The sequence below is a fragment of the Bubalus kerabau genome, chromosome 21 (assembly GCF_029407905.1).
Source record: "Bubalus kerabau isolate K-KA32 ecotype Philippines breed swamp buffalo chromosome 21, PCC_UOA_SB_1v2, whole genome shotgun sequence".
Taxonomy (NCBI): domain Eukaryota; kingdom Metazoa; phylum Chordata; class Mammalia; order Artiodactyla; family Bovidae; genus Bubalus; species Bubalus kerabau.
In genome coordinates, this window is record NC_073644.1 from 58882358 (window position 1) to 58903770 (window position 21413).

The 21413-nt window shown below is 40.2% G+C and overlaps 2 long non-coding RNA genes and 1 other non-coding gene across 3 annotated transcripts in view; 2 read left to right on the top strand and 1 right to left on the bottom strand.

The window, feature by feature from the left end:
* LOC129636014 (uncharacterized) overlaps positions 1-21413 on the bottom strand; it is a 92787-nt gene that overhangs the window by 27140 nt on the left and 44234 nt on the right. Inside the window, exon 2 of the long non-coding RNA XR_008706593.1 lies at positions 2441-2611. This is a non-coding gene — a long non-coding RNA (uncharacterized LOC129636014). The remainder of the gene's footprint in view (positions 1-2440; positions 2612-21413) is intronic.
* TRNAW-CCA (transfer RNA tryptophan (anticodon CCA)) lies at positions 10828-10899 on the top strand. The gene has a single exon. It is a non-coding gene; the product is annotated as a tRNA-Trp (tRNA).
* Positions 12829-19528, top strand: LOC129636015 (uncharacterized). The gene is made up of 2 exons (XR_008706594.1): positions 12829-12939; positions 19109-19528. It is a non-coding gene; the product is annotated as an uncharacterized LOC129636015 (long non-coding RNA).

The following is a 21413-nucleotide window of genomic DNA, read 5'->3' on the forward strand; positions in this document are numbered from 1 at the left end:
CTTAAGCTTCTAAAAAGTTTCTACCTATCATATTTGCAAAGTTGTTTTCATTTTTACAAGTTGTATTGAAGCATAGTTGATTTACAATCTTGTGGTCATTTCAGATGGCTATCTTCGCATTCTAGAACTCTTTTGCCCCCTTCATTCTTAATGGATGATGTGCTTGCCTTATTCTATTCTCTTCCCCCTTCTCCTTCTCCACAGAATCCTCAATTTGGGGTCTTGCCCAAATTAAAGCCGAGGCCTGGGAATTTCCCTGTGAAAGGTAGAGAGAAGCCACCCCACAGTGCTCTAGGTAGATGGTAAAGTTGCTATGGCAACCACCTGTCTCCCTCTTTTTCAGTTCCCAAATCCTGGGAATTTTTCTCTGAAAATGACTTCAACATCTTTCCCAAGCATGAACATGGCTCTCATTGAACAGTGTGACCTGTTCCAGGTTGGTTAAGGAGCTGTTCCAGATTCATAGACCAGATCAAAGGGGTGGAGCTGGCTACCAGATCAGGGGCTGCCACACCCCAACCTGCTGGGGAGGGAACTCTGGGTTTTTCATCCGTATTTTGCAGAATACCAAATGTGCTCTTGGCACTTAGTAAATAATATTAATTATATCTTCCAAATTACAGGCTGGGCAGATGTGTTAATCAGACCCCGAGGTGCATTTGTCAATGGGGGTAAAAATGTGGGCTTCCCAGGTAGCTCAGTGGTAAAGAATCTCCTGCCAATGCAAGAGACGCAGGTTCGATCCCTGGTTCAGGAAAATGCCCTGGAAGAGGAAATGGCAACCCACTCTAGTGTTCTTGCCTGGAGAATCCTATGGATTCTGAATCCAGAGCAGCCTGGCGGTGTACAGTCTATGGCCTCGCAATGAGATGATGTGACTTAGCGAATGAGCACAGGCATTTTTGTCCCAGAGGGATTAGCCAAACACAGAGCAAATTTTAAAGGCCTGTTGAGCTATTTGGAACCAATCTGTTCTTTGCTTCTTTGTCATCTAGTCGTAAGTTTCTTCATTTAAGAAATAAAAATTAACACATAAGCATGAGGACTTTCTAGGCATTTAAGGGCATTTTCTCCTGAAGTTGTTTTTTTTTTTTTTTTTTTTTTTTTTGCTTTCTTTCTGGCTTGCCCTCTTTCCTGAGCTGTTCACAAGCATCTTCCAGGTTAGAGATGTGGACGGCGGCAGTTTAATACCCAGAGGTCTCATAGGTACACAGTGGCTTACAGACGATTCTTCTGTCCCACAATATACTGCTCTCACCTACTATTTCTGAAGCCTAAATGTCTGAGGCTTCTTTTCTTTTCTTCTTCCCTTTAACTTTTGATTTCTTTTCAAAGAACACAAGAATATGTGTTTCAAAGAGGCGTCACATTTTGTCTGTATGAAATTTTCTCAGACCCTTAACAGGAAGCAGATTTTGGTAAGAAGAAAAAGAATGTGCTTATGTGTGAGAAAGGGAGTCAGGAAGGGAGAGAGGAAGGGAAGGAGGGAGCAAAGAGAAAAAAAAAGTGGAGAGATTGTGAGCAGTTAAAGGGAGTGGGAGAGAGACGGCACGGGGTCTAGAAAGAAGAGACTGGGAAAGAAGGAGACAGAAGTCTCATCCACTGCTCAGAGGAGACCAAGACAGTTTCTTTTACCACCCAGTCCTGTACATTTATTATTTCTTTTAAAAATCTTTTTGATGTGGACCATTTTTATAGACTTTATTGAATGTATTACAATATTGCTTCTGTTCTATGTTTTGCTTTTTTGGCTGCGAGGCATGTGGGATTTTAACTCTCGACCAGGGATCGAACCCACACTTCCCGCAGTGGAAGGTGAAGTCCTTTAAAAATAAATAAATAAATATTTATTTCTCATAGTTCTGGAGGCTGAGGAGTCCAAAATCAAGGTGTTGGCAGATTTGGCTGTGGGTGAGAGCCTGATTCTTCGGTGTCTGGTAAGAGCCTTCTTTCTGGCTTGCAAACAGCTGAAGAAGGCAACGTCTTAACCACTGGACCGCCAGGGAAGTCCCCAGAACTTCTATTTTTTGAGACGGATTTTCCAGACCAAAAGATTGTGATTCAGTTTGAAGAATTAGAGTCACAAGTCACATTTCCCTGGGTTGCTGAAAGTACTCAGGTCTACAGTTATTTCCAGGTAGAAACTAAAGAGTCTATGAGGTCGTTTGAAAATACAGCTTAAGTGAAACTCTGTGAGTTAGTTCTCTCTTGTGTTGGCGTTTTATTTCTAAGGTGGTGTAAATACAGCCTTGCGTTGATGGAAAGAACCCCAGGCTGACTCTACCCAAGAGCAATGCAGGGAGGAGAGTGGGCCTGCTTTGTCTGATCTCTTCCTTCTAACTCTGCCCTGGGGGCTCCACCTGATCTGGGACTCAGGAATCAGGTTCTTTTTTCAGAGACACTCAGAGTGGAAGGACCGTCACACTTGAAGTGAAAATACCTGATTTTAAACTTTGTTCTGAGAGTTATTTGAAGACTGCCCATAAGAGTTCTTCCCATCTGGTCCTTCCAGAACATTCCCTCTCAGAAAACAAATAAACAGATTGTTGTCGTCTTCAGTTTGGCGCCAAGTACCAAAGGCTTCCAAAAATACTGACGAGTCTCTGAGGTCCTGGAGAAACAATAATACGCGAGCCAGATGTGGGATGAGGGTCTCTTTTGCTGTAATCACAACAGAATCATAACCAAACACACTAATTTCTGTCTTCTCATCTGACATCAGACCTGACCTAAGTGTCAAGATATTCACCAACGTGTTACAAATCACAGTTTGAACTATCAGTCTGCCCACTACTAAGACACAGGTACAGTGTTTTCAAGTGCTGTGGAATATTAACACTACCAACAGGCTCCTGCTTATTTCCAGAGCGGCTCAGCTCCCCCAGCAGCAGGAATTACTGTTTGAATCAAAGACGGTAATGATACTTCTCATTCTTGCTCATGCAAAGCAGCGAGGCCTGAGCCCTTCTGTTTTACACTGCACACTGATTTGGAAGCAAATATTTTTCCAACAACATCACCGAATTGAAAGCACTTTGAAAAATCTGAAGCCTTCACAAAATTCTGTTTTGGAAAAACCGACTCTCGGGGATCTGTCACTGACATAAGCCATTCCCCTCAGTTTAGCTTGAAAATGAGAACATGCTCTGTCAAACATCTCTAAATAATATATGTATTTGCAGATGTAGGCTGAGCACAGGGCATTCCAAGATCCAGTAGAAAGGTGGGGAGTGAGGGCAGGAAAAAAAGGTGTACTTTCCATTATTCTCTTCTTAAGTACCAATAAGAACAATGATATGTTCCAGCTTTCAATGTGGTTTGGAGCACATTTACTGTGAATAAGGTATACAATTGGGAGTCTAAAATGTTTGATCAGATATGCATGTTTAAAGTTATAATTCACCCAATGGGCTTCCCTGGTGGCTCAGATGGTAAGGAATCCACCTGCAATGCAGGAGACCTAGGTTCGATCCCTGGGTCGGGAAGATCCCCCAGAGGAAGGCAAGGCAACCCACTCCAGTACTCTTGCCTGGAGAATCGACAGAGGAGCCTCGCAGGCTACAGTCCATGGGATTGCAAAGAGTCAGACACGACTGAGTGACTAAGCACACTCACCCAATACCCAAAAAGGTACTAAGTGCTAAATACAGACCAAGCTCTCTGCTAGATCCTGTAACAGGTATAAAGTTATCCAAGAAGCAAAGTCAGCAATTTAAATAACTTACCCTCTACTAGGGAAGAAAACAAGTAATGCAAATATCTGAATTATAAGATAGCATTTTAAATTAATTTTAAAAATCAATTTATCATTTATTTAAATGAAATGAAATTAACAAGGCAGCTTTCTCTTTTCTTTCTGAGCTCTGCCGACTGGAGTAAGACAAAAGATCATTAATGGTCATCCCACCTCTATCTTGTCACTGATCAGTATTTAAGGAAAATTTGTCAAAATAAGCTACATCTAGAGACTGTGCTTTTCTACCTCAAGCTCGGATAAAGCACTCCAATATTCCAAAACCCTTCAATATGTCACATTGTTTTGCCCTCTCATCCTTTTACTTCCTTCTGGAAATTTCTCCCCCTTAGGTACCTTTCAGCCAGTTCCAAAGTCTACTGACGCTTAAGCCATCAAGTTTTCTCTGCATCCTCACTGGCCGCTCCCCACCACACACAGGCTGGGCTATCTCGAGGCTAATCCCAAATATGATATCTTTCTTTCAGTAAATATTTCAGTGCTGTCTCATTGTTTCTTAAGTTCTGTTTACATTTTAATGAGTCCTTGATGTTTTAAAGTATTAATCAGGCTACTTTCACAGCCTACAACGTATGCTAATTTTCCTTCTATCCACACATATAAGCGGGAGAGTTGGCCCATCTATTTTAAACAAATTATCACTGAACTCGTCTATAAGCACCATCATTTTTAATCATCACGGAGCTTTTGCACAGCTCTGTATCCGAGTTTACAAGCTCACACTTTGTCAGTCACTTCCACACTCTTATTTTGAGCATGTTAGTACTTGCCATTTATTTATTTAGAATATTTTTATATTATAATGAGTTTCTCACATGCTTGTTTTCTTCCCTGCTCCGAGGCTGTTATTGATCTGTGAAAGCCTCCTTTTACAGGGAACAATTATTCAGTCTCAAGGGAGGAAGCTACGCCCAGTTCATGGGTCTTCTTTCCATGTGGCCATGAGGGGACAAAAGCATCAGGTTCAAAAGGAAAGACCAGGAGAAATGTCTAAACACCTTGGGCATTCTTCTGGGGTAGAGCAAGCTTTGTGGTGAAATCAGTAAGAAAGTGAAAATTACATCATGAGGTTAAGCAGACAAGCTGAACTGAAAAGTGAGGCTTCTTTATTCTAAATGAAGAATCGCACTCCCAGGGCTCACCTCTATCCGGAAAATGAAGCCTCATGTTCAGAGGGCTCAACCAAAGAATAAAAGGGGAAAAGAAATACCCTAGTGCCTATAAAAAGTCATTCTGCTTTAGTCTCTCCTTGCCCCCCAGGGTAAAAGCGAAAGTTTTGTGATGTTCAACGGTAGGTCAGAATAACATCCTGTGTTCTGCACACCATATTCCAACTCAAGCAAAATGTCTATGGATTTTTTTTTTCAATTTCAAAGCCTTTTGATTAAAGTATACCAGAAGGGCACTGACGGAGCAGGCTGTTTTCTGTTCTTCTGCGGAAGGTTTCAATGGCCGCCGTAGACGCTCTAAATCTATTTACTTCAAGGCTGGAATGAAACAAACATGACAGATGGCTTTAAAAAAAAAAAATCAAAGGGGAAGTTCTTGGAACACATCCTTCAAAATAAAATTTTGTTTCTTTTTTTTTTTCCGAGCAGCTGAAATGATTTTTCAGAACATCTGATGAGCGATTTTAATACTTCAACTTTCTCCTCCATGAAGCAAGCCCATTCATTTGGAGACTTCTGTTCTTTTGTTTTATTTCTGTGAGTGTCTTTCTTTGACAAGACATAACGTCTGAAAACGACAATATGCTAAATGAATGGACCCATCGTATATTTGGCTACACAAGGGCTGCTGGAGCACACTTCAGATTTTGACGGGAGAACAGAATGCTTAATGGAAGAAATCTTGAAGAAATAAAAAGGGAAGTTTAATGAGCCTCCATGTTTGTTATTGCTTATGTACAAGGGACCGAGCAATTTCCCTTCATCTGTTTCGAGGACAGTAGTGAGAAGGCTAGTCCATTTTCCCAAAGGCTGGAGAGCCTGATGGTTAGGGAAATGCCAGGAAAAGTGGGGAGAGGGCTGGGGGACTGGAGGGAGGGTGAGGAGTGGTCCCCTGCAGAAGCTGTTTTCTCCCACCTGTGATCAGAAGAGCCCTGATTTAAGACCCGCCCCCACCCCCCCATTACTTATGGTCTCACAAAGCCAAGATTTGTCTTTAGGACACATGTGAAACCAACCATCAACATTAGCACCATCTGCCAAAGCAAGTAAGGGCCCTTGCTCAATTCTGATGTGGACTGGATGAAAGGGAAGAGGGGCGTCTGGGCTGGGTCACTGGAGGTGGGTCACACGAGTCCATGGAAACTGGAAAAGAGCCCATTTGGACACTAACACATGGACTTTCAAAGGCAGGTCTAGAGACACACAAATTTCAAAATCATGCTGTGTCTGCCATATTTTGATCTCACAGCTAGAATCTGGAGGACTTTGACCTCCATGGAAAAGAAACTTGAAGATATGGTTTTCAAACATGAACTTTGGAGGAAGAGAGACATGGATCAAAATCTCTGCACCTCCAGTCCTGGCTGTGTGGTCAGTGATGACGTGGCACAGCCTTTCTGGGTTCTCAATCAATGTCAGTCAGACATCAATCCCAGAAAGACAAATATCATACGATTTGCTTATATGTGGAAGCTAAAATAAAATAGTACAACAATTAAATAAAAATTTTAAAAAGGTACAAATGAATTTATTTACAAAACAGAAGTAGAGTCACAAATGCAAAACAAAACAAAACAAAACAAAACAGACTTACCATCACCAGAAGATAAGTGAGGGAGTGATAAATTGGAAGACTGAGATTGACATATACACACTACTATACTTAAACTAGATAACTAATAAGAATCTGCTGTATAGCACAGAGAACTCTACTCAATACTCTGTAATGGCCTGTATGGGAAAAGAATCTTTAAAAAAGAGTGGATATATGTATATGTGTAACTGATTCACTTTGCTATACACTTAAAACTAACACATTGTTGTAAATCAATTATTTTTCAATAAATTAAAAAAAAATTGATCATTGGACCTACTTATTTTGATTTTAAGAGGCTCAAAAGAGGATGTATAGGAGGCCTGTATCATAGAAATAGACCCTTGAGACTTCCCTGGTAGTCTAGTGGCTAAGTGAGTCTAGTCTAGGCTAGGTAGTCTAGGCTCTAAGTGAGCTCCCAATGCCTGTGTTCCATGCCTGGTCAGGAACTAGATCCCACAGGCCACAGCTAAAGATCCAGCATGCCACAGTGAAATAGAAGATCCTGCATGCTGCAACTAAAACCTGGATAAATAAATAAATAAATATTTTTAAAAAAAAAGAAAGAAATAGAATCTTAATACAGCTATCCTTCACTCAGGCCCCATAGGACCAGCCACAAGGAGGGTATATTCTACAGAATCACAAGAATCTTCCCTGACTGTAAACTCTACCTAAGAAAACAGGGCATTATGCTCAGTGACATAAGCAGTCAGAAGGCAAATACTGCGTGATTCCATTTTTATGAGGTATCTAAGATCTTCAGACTCAGAGAAGCAGAAAACCAGAATGATAATTACTAGGGCCTAGCGGGAGAGGGACAAGGAGAGTTTCTGTTCAGTAAGTATAGGAGATGAGAAAGATCTACTGATATATGATAGGCATGTAGTTCCCAATACTGTACTGTACACACTAAAAATCTAAGGGGGTAGGGGCTTCACTGGTGGCTCGGTAGTAAGGAATTGCCTGCCAATGCAGGAGACACGGGTTCGATCCCTGGTCTGGGAGGACCCCACGTGCTGCCTAAGCCTGTGTACCACAGCCACTGAGCCTGTACTGTCGAGCCAGAGAGCCACGACTACTGAGCCCACACACCACGACTGCTGAAGCCCGCATGCTCAGAGCCTGTGCTCCACAACACGCAAAGCCACTGCAGTGAGACGCCTGAGCCCCACAACTAGAGAGGGGCCCCCACTTGCAGCAACTAGAGAAAGCCCACGCTCAACAACCAAGACCCAGCAAAGCCGAAATCAATAAATAAAATGATTTTTTTTTAATTTAAGAAGGTAGACTTCACATTGTGTGATTTTCTACCACAATTAAAAAAGAAAGAAAAAATAAAACGGTGCTATCAAACACCTGCCAGCTCCTCCCATAGTCCCAAACTTTGACAACATTCCTGCAACGATTGCCCAAGGAAGCTCACCAGTAGCTACCTTGGTTCTGAGCATAAAAAGATAATAATAATGCAAGGGCAAAATGATAAGGAATAAACACTAAACAAGTCATATGACAAAAAATATTTTGAATTACAAGAGAGAACAATTACCTTCATCAGAGAAATAAGATGAGGAGGGACAAGAAGAAATAGCCAGCTTTGACTAAATGCTCTATGCCAGGCCCTATCCAAAGTGTTTTCAGAAAGTACCATTGAAAGAAGAATCTAAGGATAGATAAACATAACTCATCCCTTAATAGAGTACCTGCTCCAGTTTAATGTTTCATAAACATTTGGGGAATGAATGCAAAATCCAAATTTCATACAACCATCTATTATACATTTCATTTATTTAGCGGACATAAGTCAATGGCATATTTACAAAGCTTATTACAAAGCCATTTGGTTTGGCAGTGTCATTTAACACTAAAGACCTTATGATTTGACCCAGAAATTCTAATTCACTGTGTCTGCCTACAGAACACTGCAGAGAGCACAAGAATGTATATATACAAGGATGTTCATTTTAACATTGTTTGTCATGGCAGTAGATGAATAAATCATGGTCTGATTATACTGTGGAATATTACACAACACTGAAAATAAATAAAGTAGATCTTTTAGAAATAAGAAGGATAATCTTTGGATTCCTTGGTCTGAGCTGACAGTGCCACTCTTAAAACTTAAAACTTAAAACCCTCTAAACTTTTTTACAGCACTCTTCACAATAAGAACTCATTGGTCCATTGTGAATGACCAGCACCTGGCACAGAGCCTGGCTTGTGGTAATGCTAAGTAGTTATTTGTTAAAATACTGAATGAATCATAATATTATAATAATACCATAAAACATTTATTGAGAGCTTACCATATGCTTGCTTCAAGAATTATAAAAGTATTTACTCATTTAATCTTTGCAACACCCTTATGAAGTATAAAACACTGTTTGTGTATATTATGATGAAGAATACAGAGACAAAGAAAATGCTTGAAAAAGTAGTAATGGAGGAAAGCTTACTAATCAGTCCATCTGAGACGAGACCCTGTAAAGCTGACCTCTCTAACACTGGGCTTTCGCCAATTGACATTTACCCTCCTTGAACATACCACCTCCTTTGACAAACTGAAATCAATGGAAATAGTCATTCTTCCTGAGCAAGCTTTTGTTCACCATAATCATGGATTGGAATTTTCTAGAGAAAATAATGATGAAACATTATTATCCGACATTGTCATGCGACAGATGAAAGTCTGTCGGATAACAGAAAATAGGGGCTGGTCTTATTACAAAAATGCACGTGAGCACACCAGAGTGCTGGGCCCTGCAAGGGCTCTGATTCAGAAGACAGAATAGCCAGCGAGACCACCGCCCGAGAAAAGGAAGAACTGCAATCCCGCGCCAGAAACGACACGGGCCTGGCCATGACCATGGAGCACGTTCTAGTCCTAGGAGAGCCCTAACCACAAAGGATAGATCTGTCTTCCACCACTGAGATAACAAGGACCATCCTCCAGGTGAGAAAAACCAATATGGTCACTTTGGCTAACTTGCTTTAGACAAAGTTTATCCTCAGAGAAGCACACGATGTTAGGGGAAGTGACAGAAATAACAAACAGAAGGCCAGCTGAAGAGCTCCTCAGAAGATGTGGAGAGGAAAAAAAGATACAGAGAGCTGATACCTCAGAGGAATCACTAAAGATATCGGACACTCAATGCAAAAATGAACTGCAAAGCATAGCCAGGAGAACCTTGTAATAGATGAGGTCCCTCCTCCACCGTACTATTTGCTGAGCTTTGTAACCTGGGCCAGTAGCCACATGTTCCCAAAACCATGGTCTCTTCTACATCCTTCCACTGGAAATTGATATGCCAGTTTCTTCTTGAGGAATGATTAGGTCATTAGGTTTCTTATTCTAATAATGTGAAACTAAGAAAATCATCAAGGCTGCTAGCTAGATACACCAAATGGAAATTGTTTTAGGACTTCCCTGGTGGTCTAGTGGTTAGGAATCTGCCCTGCAATTCGGGGGACATGGGTTCGATTCCTGGTCTCAGAGGATGCCACATGCTGCGGGGCTACTAAGCCCATGCATCACAATTGCAATGCCCACGTGCCCTTGGAGCCCATGCTCTGCAATGAGAAAAGCTATTGTATTTAAAAGCCCACGCATGACAACTAGAGAAAGCCCACATGCAGCAATGAAGATCCAGCATTGCCAAAAAATAATAAATAAATTAAATTTTTAAAAAATAAGGACTAATTCTATTAAAAAAATTGTTTTAGGTGGAAATTTCCAAGTATTTTCCTATATCTTCCTTGTTACTTGACATTATATATATATAAGAAAGATAACTAGAGAGTAAGATTCAGATTGTAAATGTGGGGGTCTTTTCCTCTCTTCCTCTCATAAGGTTTTTTCAGCTTTTTTAATTTTTTTTGAGGTAGAATTGATGAATGAAAATTGTCTCCCATACATTGTGTACCTTAAAATAATATTTGTTTCTATAGATTTTAAAATTTTGTCTGGCCATAAAGTAATTCTCAATTTTTTTTTATATCACACCCAAAAGATATCCACAAATTCTCAAAGCTATTTTTTCCTTCATATTAGGTAGTTTTCTTCACTCCATTTAGCACTTTAGCAGAGGACATCCAGAATTTCATCAGGGAGTGTCAGAGATTCCAAGGGCAGTCTGAGTATGTCATTCAAGATTGGCAACTGCAATGTCAAGGATCCTTTATAGCTGACTCACAGATTTAAATTAACTGAAAGCAAGATCCTTGATCTGTTATTCCCTCCACAGTAAGGTTAGCACTATATTTCATTGATTCTTTCAAAAAATAATTTATTGAGCACCTTCTATTGGGCTTCCCTGGTGGCTCAGATGGTAAAGCATCTGCCTCCAATGCAGGAGACCCAGGTTCAATCCCTGGGTTGGGAAGATCCCCTGGAGAAGGGAATGGCAACCCACTCTAGTGTGCTGGCCTGGAGAATCCCATGGACAGAGGAGCCTGGCAGGCTATGGTCCATGGGGTTGCAAAGAGTCAGACACGACTGAGCGACTCTTTCTTTCTATGTGTAAGACTTCTGCTTGGCACTTTGGGGCAGGAGGAAAAGAAGAAAGCAGAATAACAAAATTAAATAAGACACAGAGCCTGACCTTTAGGCCTTTACGCCCTAATGAAGGACATAAATCCAATATATAAATATAATGAAGAAAAATAGTCCCAGAGAGCACCATGGCTGTGGCATTTATGGAAAGGAAAGATGACCTTCAGCAAGGTGCATCAGTTCAGTTCAGTCACTCAGTCATGTCTGACTCTGCGACCCCATGGACTACAGCATGCCAGGCCTTCCTGTCCATCACCAACTCTCGGAGTTTACTCAAACTCATGTGCATTGAGTCAGTGATGCCATCCAACCATCTCATCCTCTGTCGTCCCTTTCTCCTGCCCTCAATCTTTCCCAGCATCAGGGGCTTTTCAAATGAGTCAGTTCTTCACATCAGGTGGCCAAAGTATTAGACTTTCAGCTTCAGCATCAGTCCTTCCAATGAACACCCAGGGTTGATCTCCTTTAGGATGGACTGGTTGGATCTCCTTGCAGTCCAAGGGACTCTCAAGAGTCTTTTCCAACACCACAGTTCAAAAGCATCAATTCTTCGTCGCTCAGCTTTCTTTATAGTCTCACTCTCACATCCAACATGACTACTGGAAAAACCATAGCCTTGACTAGACAGACCTTTGTTGGCAAAGTAATGTCTCTGCTTTTTAATATGCTGTCTAGGTTGGTCATAACTTTCCTTCCAAGGAGCAAGGCACACGTTGGGAGTCAAATTCAGAATTTTTTAGAAGATATGGGTTTGAATGTAGCCTTAAAATGTAGGTGGAGCTTGGGTAAGCAGAGTTACGAATAGAAGGGAATTTATTCCCTTAAAAAAGCCTAACATGAGCAGAAGCTCATCTGAGAAAAAGCAGGGCCACATCCAACATTACAGAAAGTTCCGCCCCAAAAGCATCTTAGTAACTATCGTCTTGAAAACCACAGCTCTCTTAAAGATCCAGAAATCTTGTGCTATCGTTGTGAGACTGTCCACTTAGCTGATTCCTTCTGGATGACTCCAGTGGAATCACAAGGCTTCAGGTACACCCCAGTTCTCCTCTGGTTAGTGTCCTCTTGAGCTTTTCCTTACAAAATAAAGCTAAGTGCATTAGGATCTTCTTCACATCCTTTTGAAAATCCAAAGCAAATATTATGTTGGCTCCTTTCTGCAGTCAATTAATGTATCCTTCTTGCCAATGTCATAAATATAACTTGTTTCAGCTGATGCTTCTTCCATTGTAGACACGTGCTATTGATAATTACTTGTTTTTGAGTTCTTAACCACTTGTGCCTGGAAATACATCTGAGGTTTACATGTTAATACTATTGCATTATGAAATGTCTTCTTTTATAAGTGAAGAGCCCATCACAAACCCTATTCTATGCACTAAAATTGTATTCACCAAAGGAATGCGTTTACCATACTGAAATCCTAAAACAATCAGACGTTCCTGTAAGAAAGTGAATACAACAGGCTCCGTACCCTCTCTGTAATCAATTTCCTGCAGCTTCTGTACGATGGCAGCTTAGGAAATTCTCTGGTTTTATTTTCTATGCTTAGATAAAAACAACTGTGATTCAATTAAAGATGCTTGGTTTTGAAAATGAATTTGAGGGAGGTCCTGTTTGGGTCTCAAGTAAATAATTATGACATTCTTCTGTGGAACTATGATGGGTAATGGGAGGGCGGAGGGTCAGAACAAGCAATGGAATGAATCACTGCAGAGACAGAAGGTTCCCATATTAAAACATTTGTGCCTGTTTCTGCACCCTTTCTTTATTGCAACAAGGGGTGGACTGTTTGTCTTGGTATAGCTCAATCAAGAATTTTCTGCCAGACCCCCCAAGGAAGGTGGGAAATACAGTTGGTTTTTTAAGTGTGAGTATTACATTTTTTTTTTTAAAAAAGAGCCCTTGAGATTTAGTGTTTAACAGGCTGTTTCTACAAATTCATGGGTCATATTTGAGACCATCTCTGCCACTTCCTCTGCTGAAGTCAGTGCATAGAGTCCTTGACTTTAAAATTGGTGGAGCGGGATTTCTGTCTTGCTGTCGCCCAGAGTGCGTGTTCTCACTGACATGCATCCCTGACTGTTTTATGAAATGTATTGCACTTATGGCTAAAACAAACTGCCCACAACCAAAATTAGAATAATAATAACAATTATTAACTTGTGCCCCAGTCTCAGATTCTGACTCCCTCTGCTTGTAATGAGCCTACATGGCAATTTCCTTTTTAATAAATTTTCTTTTGTATTGAGGTTGAACGGAACTGAACTGATAGCCCATTAACAAAGTTGTGATAGTTTCGGGTGAACAGTGAAGGGACCCAGCCATACGTATACCTGTATCCATTCTCCCCCAAACTGCCCTCCCATCCAGGCTGCAACGTGGCCTTTTCTTAAGCCTGAACTGTGTCATGGTGTTTTCAGATTTGTGTTGCCTAGCAAGTCCTCGATGTGAGACATTTTGTCTATTTATTTGGTCTCATTTTATAACAATAGTACTCTGCTTTATGAATAAAGAAATGCCAGTGGATTAAGCCATGGGAAATAAACACAAGCCTCTTTAATTTAGATTTATTGGAGGTCTGGAATGAGCCTTTTTAAACTGTGAATTATAAAATATTGAAGGGGTTAGCTACTAATTATATTATTTTTAGCTGTAATAAATTATTACTAAGTAAAGGTCCCCTGACAATAAATATACATTTGTATGACACATAATTTCCAATTAGTTGTTCAAATGCAAAGATGCTCCCAGATGATTGTTGCATTATTACTCGTAAATAGGCTCAAGCCTGTGGTCAAGTCAGTGGCCAGTGTTCACTTGCTTAGCAAACTCCTTCTCCATCCATCAGGCAATGCTGACTGCCAGCCTAGCTCCTGTCTAAATTATTGACGTTTATTTAATGACAATGGTCTTGCCTTAATAGCAAATTTGCTTTGGCTCAGGACGATGTTTCAGGAAAGTATTTAACCACACATCACCTGCCGTGCCCTTAAAAAGCACGTTAGAGTCATTTTAACCCAGCACCATCCAGCAGAAATAGAACGCAAGTCTAATATATCAGTTTAACTTTTCTAATACCCACACTGAAAAAGGTAAAAAAGAAATAGGTAAAAGTGATTTTTAGCAATGTATTTTATCTAACTCAGCATGTCCAAAATAGTCTAAGTTCAACAGGTGATCACTATGAACATTGTTGAGATACCTCGTGTCCTTCTTACTTCACTAAGACTCCGAAAGCCACTTTCATGGGTCAAAGCATATCTTCGTCTGGCCAAGCCACAGGTCCCACACTCAGTCGCAGGCAGCTGGTGGCTACTGCATGGGCCAGCGCTGCTGCTGCTGCTGAGTCGCTTCAGTCGTGTCCGACTCTGTGCGACCCCATAGACGGCAGCCCACCAGGCTCCCCCGTCCCTGGGATTCTCCAGGCAAGAACACTGGAGTGGGTTGCCATTCCTTCTCCAATGCACGAAAGTGAAAAGTGAAAGTGAAGTCTCTCAGTCGTGTCCGACTCTTAGCGACCCCATGGACTGCAGCCTTCCAGACTCCTCCGTCCATGGGATTTTCCAGGCAAGAGTACTGGAGTGGAGTGCCATGGCCTTCTCCGATGGGCCAACACAGTCCTAAATAATTACAGATAGTTCCTGCCTTAGGAAGTTTGGACAAAAAAATTTTTTTTATTTTACAATGGTACAAAAACGATACGGATTCAGCAGAAATTGTACTTCCGGTTTTTACTATTTTTGATCTTTTCCAGGGTGATATGTGAGTTGATTCTCTCATGATGCCGGGCAGGGCAATAAGCCCCAGCTCCCAGTCAGCCTCAAGTTCACGCAGATAAACAACAGACACATTTACAATTTTTCTAGACCCATTCAACCATTCTGTTTTTGCCTTTCTGTACAATCTTCAATAAATTAGGAGGTATTCAACACTGGATTATCAACTAGACTTTGTGTTGGATGATTTTGCCTAACTGTGGGCTAATGGAAGTGTTCTGAGCATGTGTATGTTTGGGCAGGCTAAGCTATGATGAAGGTTAGGAGGAATTAATGCATTTTTGACTTATATTTTCAATTTATGGTGGGATTATTGGAAGGTATAACTACTTATATATATATGTTTTTATATATTTTATATATATATATATTTATATATAAGTTTTATAAATCTATATGGGCTTCCCTTGTGGCTCAGCTGGTAAAGAATCCACCTGCAATATGGGAGACCTGGGTTTGATCCCTGGGTTAGGAATATCCCCTGGAGAAGGGGAAGGCTACCCACTCCAGTATTCTTGCCTGGAGAACCCCATGGACAGAGGAGCCTGGAGGTCTCCATGGGATTGCAAAGATCAGACACAACTGAGTGACTAATACTTTCTTTTACTTTCTTCAAATGCATCCATTTTTGCTAAACCTTTGCTCTATACCCTCCTCGTGGAAGGATTTTTCCCAACATAATCTGTCAAGTCCTTATTCAGTGCTAGCCAAAGACCACATTTTAGAATCTTTTTCTCTAATTTCCATCAAAGCTATTCATTCCTCTTTCAAACTTCCTCTAGTACTTTATGTCATTATGGAGGCGGCAATCATGTTCTGATCCAGGTTATTTAACTGATTCACTTTGTTACCTCTTGTGCTGAACTTTGTTAAAAAATAAACTGAGGCATTTTTTAATTGTGAGAGTTTAAAATGGACTCAAATCAGGCAGTGCTAAACCAGAAGTAGTTAGGAGTTCTCTGCCAACAGAAGCTGAGAAATACTTACGTAGAGAAAGTGCAGAAAGAAAAAAAGGAAATTATTGCTTGGCTATAGCTTAAAACCTCACTGGCTGTTTGTGATTGGTCATCCTTAGGTTTCAATTTCATGACTGCAAGGCATTTACAGGCTTAGATTTTGGTGTTCACATAGATTGTTGTGTGTTTGAGCCACCTCAGTCTAATGACCTCTTGTTTAATTAGTTTAACAACTTATAATTTCTTGGGAATGAAGCAGCGATGTTTGCATTGTTTCATATCCTCGTAGCACCCAGTAAAAGCCTTATCTACAATAGTTACTCAATAAGAAAAAGCACTGAAGTGTCTCTAAGTTCAGAAAATACCACTGTATAGTATAAATGTCTTCAACAAGGTTTTTCTAGCAGTCACCAGAGGCTAATCCTACACCTAAACCTTAGGTTGATACAGCTTTAAAATACTGACCCTAATCCTCCTATATATAAATAGTGTTTTCCAAATGGTGGGTTGGTGGGTTTTTTTCCACTTTTTCTGCCTTAGTGAGGTTCCCAGCTGGCAGTAGTGGTAAAGAATCTGCTTGCCAATGCAGGAGACACAAGAGACTTGGGTTTGATCCCTGGGTCGGGAACATCACCCGGGATAGGAAATGGCAACCCATTCCCATATACTTACCTCGAAAATTCCATGGACAGAGGAGCCTAGTGGGCTAGAGTCCATGGGATCGCAAAGAGTCAGACATGCCTGAGCAACTGAGCGCCATAATAAATACACACCTGCGTCCGATCTTGCGCAAACTGAATGACCTTGGATCAGATTAAGTCCCTTTGGGACTCAATTTCCTTATTTGCCAAATTAAATCATTGAATTAATTCATCTCTACTGTCTCTTTCAACTTGAAAATGCCAGTTATTTATTTATTTAGAGCACTCTTTTTTTGGCTTTAATCACAATGGGAGCGGTGTACATAAACTCAGTACTTCAGTAGAAACACAGCACCTGGAAGGAATGAAAATCTAAAGAGTTCAAATTCACCACCACTTTTAAGTATTCACAGAAGCAAGCAGCAATCTCCATCATGAAACATAGGCAAAAGCCAGGTTTCTCTGTAGATTTATCTGGGCAAAGTTTTCGTTTTAAAATAGATGAGTACGATGTCAAGACTTTGAAGGTCACAGAGATTCTGGGTTGGTGGCCTATTCGTTTGTGATTCATCTCACACCACTCCTCTCGTGGTTTCCTGACGCATTAGGAGCATTCTCCCTTACGTGAATCTCATCATTTTATCTTTGGGAAAATCCAGAATGTAGCACGAATAGTAATGCCCATGACAGAGCACTGCCAAAGATCAGAACCCAAATGTAAGTTTTGATTCATTTAGATGATCCTTTTTTTTTCCCCCTGGAGGAATGAAGTGCTATGTAGTTGCTGTGTTTTGTTTTTTTTTTTAAACAAACCTAATCTGAATGCCTCTTGTCTGTAACTGAACGTTATTTAATATTCACTATACACCTTCTGCAAACAATACACTAGGCAGAACCCTTGTTCTTTAGGAACTCACAGAGAATTCAGGGAGGAGAGAAGCAGATAGGATCTACATTATGTAAATAAAATGATCTCTAATGAAAACATTTTCCTTGAGGCGTGAACAAGTGCACTAACTACCAATTTTGTGACGCAGCAATCTATCGCTTTCGAGCTCTAAAACCCTCCGGTATCACAACAGCCTTGTAAAGACTGCTGGATTTAGGATGTAAGAATACCTCTTCACTTCCCTCGACCCCACGGGAGGAACTGCAAGCTGTACCCTAACCCGCCTCCAGAAGGGACCCTGGATCTACTCTGTGGAAGCCTGCACACAGCCAGAAAACAGGCCCTTCTTGTTCTGCCCATTTATTTCACTACTGTTTTTTAACTGGAAAAAAGAAGAGCTTTTTTTTGCTTTGCCTCTCAATCTGGTCCCTACTGGTCAAATATCGCTCATGTACGGACGTTGTCAAAGCCTTTGGAGATCGTCATGATTATCAGTCATGATGTTAATGCGCTGTCATCATTGGCTAAAGTTGACTTACTCTAGATGCTTTGTTTACTCAGCCAACAAAAAGGCAGCTTGGAATTAAAAAAGGAAACGTGCCAAGCAATTAATCCATAACTTGGTTGAAATGCTTTGGGGATTTTCTAACATTTCTTTTATTGAATTTTTGTTTAAGTGCAGTATCATTTTTTCCTCTGAAATTTCATTCTGGAGTTTTTTATTACATGCCATTTCTGCAGGAGGCACATTGAGCCTTTGGGACCTTCTGGGTAAATACCACGTGTTTTAAAATATTTATCAATAATGAAGCTACTTGCTCACACCTTCCCTGAAAATGCCAGGCTGTGAAGCCAAGTCATTGCACACATTTTAAAGAGATATCAAAATGCACATGCCATAAACTTTTTTGTTACAAGGCACTTTTCTTTTGAATAACATCCTGAAACAATGCTCAAAACTCACACACAAAGAAACCCTGCAGTTAGAAGGATGAAATATAACTAAATCTATTGACCCTAAATACAGAAATTCTTTAAATGTTAGCAGTGTAACAGTATGGAAATCTCTCTATAGAGAGATAGCAGTAGTCATCTATTAAGCATATATCCGTGTGTGTGTGTGTGTGAGTGTGTTGTGTGTGTGCGCGTGCTCAGACGGGTCTCACTCATTGTGACCCTACGGACAATAGCCTGCCAGTCTCCTCTGACCATGGGATTTTCCAGGCTAGAAAACAGGCTGATTGCCATTTCCTCCTCCAGGGGATCTTCCTGACCCAAGGAAGTTCAAGTAACACTTCTTAATTTTCTTAAGTGAACGTCAGCTCTATCTTTTGGCTTGGTTGATTGATTGCCAAAACCTATAAATCTGTTCTTAACCAGCTGCACACAAACAAAAACGTATTGCATAGTTTTTCCTTGAACTCCTTGCCATCCAAAGAGTATACAACAGAAGTTTGATTGTAAAAAATAATATTTATACTGTATTGCCCGAAGAGGATATATTCTATCAATTTCTCTAGATGGTCTAAATTTGCCCTTACTTCAAGCCAAACTATCAGAAAACTGCATCCTTGGTTACACTTATTGGCATCCTAAAATAGTGTTTATTAAATTTTGCTTTGGCATTATACCCAGGTTTGCTTTGCCAATACAAAGAGAAACGCCAATGAAACAATGGAACGAGGAGACAATAAGCAAAAGTCACCACTGTTTTATTGTATTTATTGAGGTTGATATTGAAAATGTGATCTAACCATGTCATCCTGTTTCTTAGGTCTCAGAAATGCTGTGCGTGTGTGCGTGCTCAGTCACTTCGGTCATGTCCAACTCTTTGCGACCCTATGGACTATAGCCTGCCAGGCTCCTCAGTCCATGCGATTCTCCAGGCAAGAAGACTGGAGTGGGTTGCCATGCAAGTTCAAGAGTTAGAACATGAATTGTAACATGAAACCTGAGGGCTGACAGAACCCATCCCTCAGTCTGATGCTTGAATGTGGAGCCTGAAGCTCTGAGCGCACTCTAAGGGCTGCAGAGACTGTTGGATTCCAAGTTCATGCCCAGGACCCCCTGGAGGGGCAGAGTGTTGGGGGCAGTGGGGAACAGAAGCATCCTGCATTCTCATACTCGAGTCCTGATCTTTCTGTGTCCTCTAGACTGCTTGTTTGCTGGTCCAGAAGTAAACCGACTTGAAAGCCATCTCAAGTGTGAAGTACATCCTTTTCGCGCTAGCTTAGACCTTGCAGCAGACACTGCCAGTGGCCCCGACACACCATTCTGCTACCTGCCGCCCCTCCCACCTTGACACGTGCAGCTCTGCCCGAGCGCTTTCAGATGCACCTGAGCTGTGGCCAGAAGAGGTGGGATCTGGACCCTTTCTTCTCTATTTTTCCATAACTCATAAAAATATGCAAAGATGTGATTACAATAGATACCATTTTCTTCACAAACGTTCTTCTCACATATTTATATTTCAATTGGGGTATCTTTAAAGGCTTGTTTAAAAAGTAGTGCATACTCTGTGGTTGCCCAGGGGAAGGGATATGAGGAAGGGAAGATTTGGGAGTTTGGGGTTAGCAGATGCCAACTATATATATAAAATGGATAAACAACAAGGTCCTGCTTGTATAGCACAGAGAACTCTATTCAATATTCTGTATTAAACTGAATGGAAAAGAATACAAATATATATATGTATATAAAATGTATAACTAAATCACTTTGCTGTTCAGCAGAAATGAACACAACTTTGTAAATCAACTATATTTCAATAAAATGAATTTTTTTATAACAGTAGTTTATTCTCATTACAAATAATTTCAGAAAATGACAAAAATTATCAAATAAAATCTATCATATAGACCTGATTTTTAACATTTTGGTGTACATCACCTAACATTTTTCTCTTTGTGTATAAGATTTCATGTCTTTTTTATGATTCACTCATTTTTTTTTTTAAATTTTTTTTTCTTAGCTGCTCTATGCAGCTTGCAGGATTTTCGTTTTCCAATCAGAAATTGAACCTGCGCTCCCTGCAGTAGAAGGTGGATTCTTCACTGCTGGGCCACCAGGGAAGTCCCCCTCATTTTATTTTATTCTTCAAACCACTTTAGTGAACACTTACAGGTCTTAATATAAAGATGAATTCACATTGTCTATGCAAGCTGTTTCTTTTTGTATCTTTTTACTTTGTGGAAATCTTTCCATTTGATCAAAGGTAGATCTACCTAAGCAGTGCAAAGACTGCATGGTACTTCATTGTACAGATACAGTACGATATTTTAAGTATATTCTTTTTTGATGGTTATTTGAGCTTGTATTTTCTGCAATTAAAATAATTGTTTCTGTTTCATACATTTATAATGTTCATAGGAAAAATTGTCATTTAAATGAGTAGATGAAAGAGCACCTTTGCCTGAGTATCATTGTGAATGACTGCACAATTTACCTTCCTCAATCCAAAGGAGAGATTGTTTATTTTCTGACACCTTCACCAATAAGGGACTGATTTTTCTTCCATCTTGCACAATATGAAATCTCAACATTTTACTACATATTTGTTTATTCATTTGTGGGAACTTTAGTGCAAATTTTTGTGTGGATTTCTCAGTTATATCCTTTCCCCCGTTTTTTCCTTGGGGCTTTCATTTTTTTTTTTTTTTTGATGTGACAGACTTCAATATAATTTAAAAAATTGAAAGATCCTTTTTACATGCATGCTTCAATATACTTTACCTTGTCATTTTTTGTCTGTAAATGGTATTTTAAATTGATGTATCGTTGATTTACAATATTTTATTAAGTTCAGGTGTACAACATAGTGATTCAAAATTTTTATAGATTATACTCCATTGAAAGTTATTATAGAATACTGGTAATATTCCCTATGCTGTGCAATATATCCTCACAGCTTATGTATTTTATACATAGAAGTTTGTATCACTGAATCTCCTACCCATCTTGCCCCACCCCCCTCCTTCTCCACAGGTACCCACTAGTTTATTCTCTGTGTCTGTGAGTCTGTCTCTGTTTTGTTATATTCATTTGCTTTATTTTTTTAAGATTCCACATATAAGTGATAA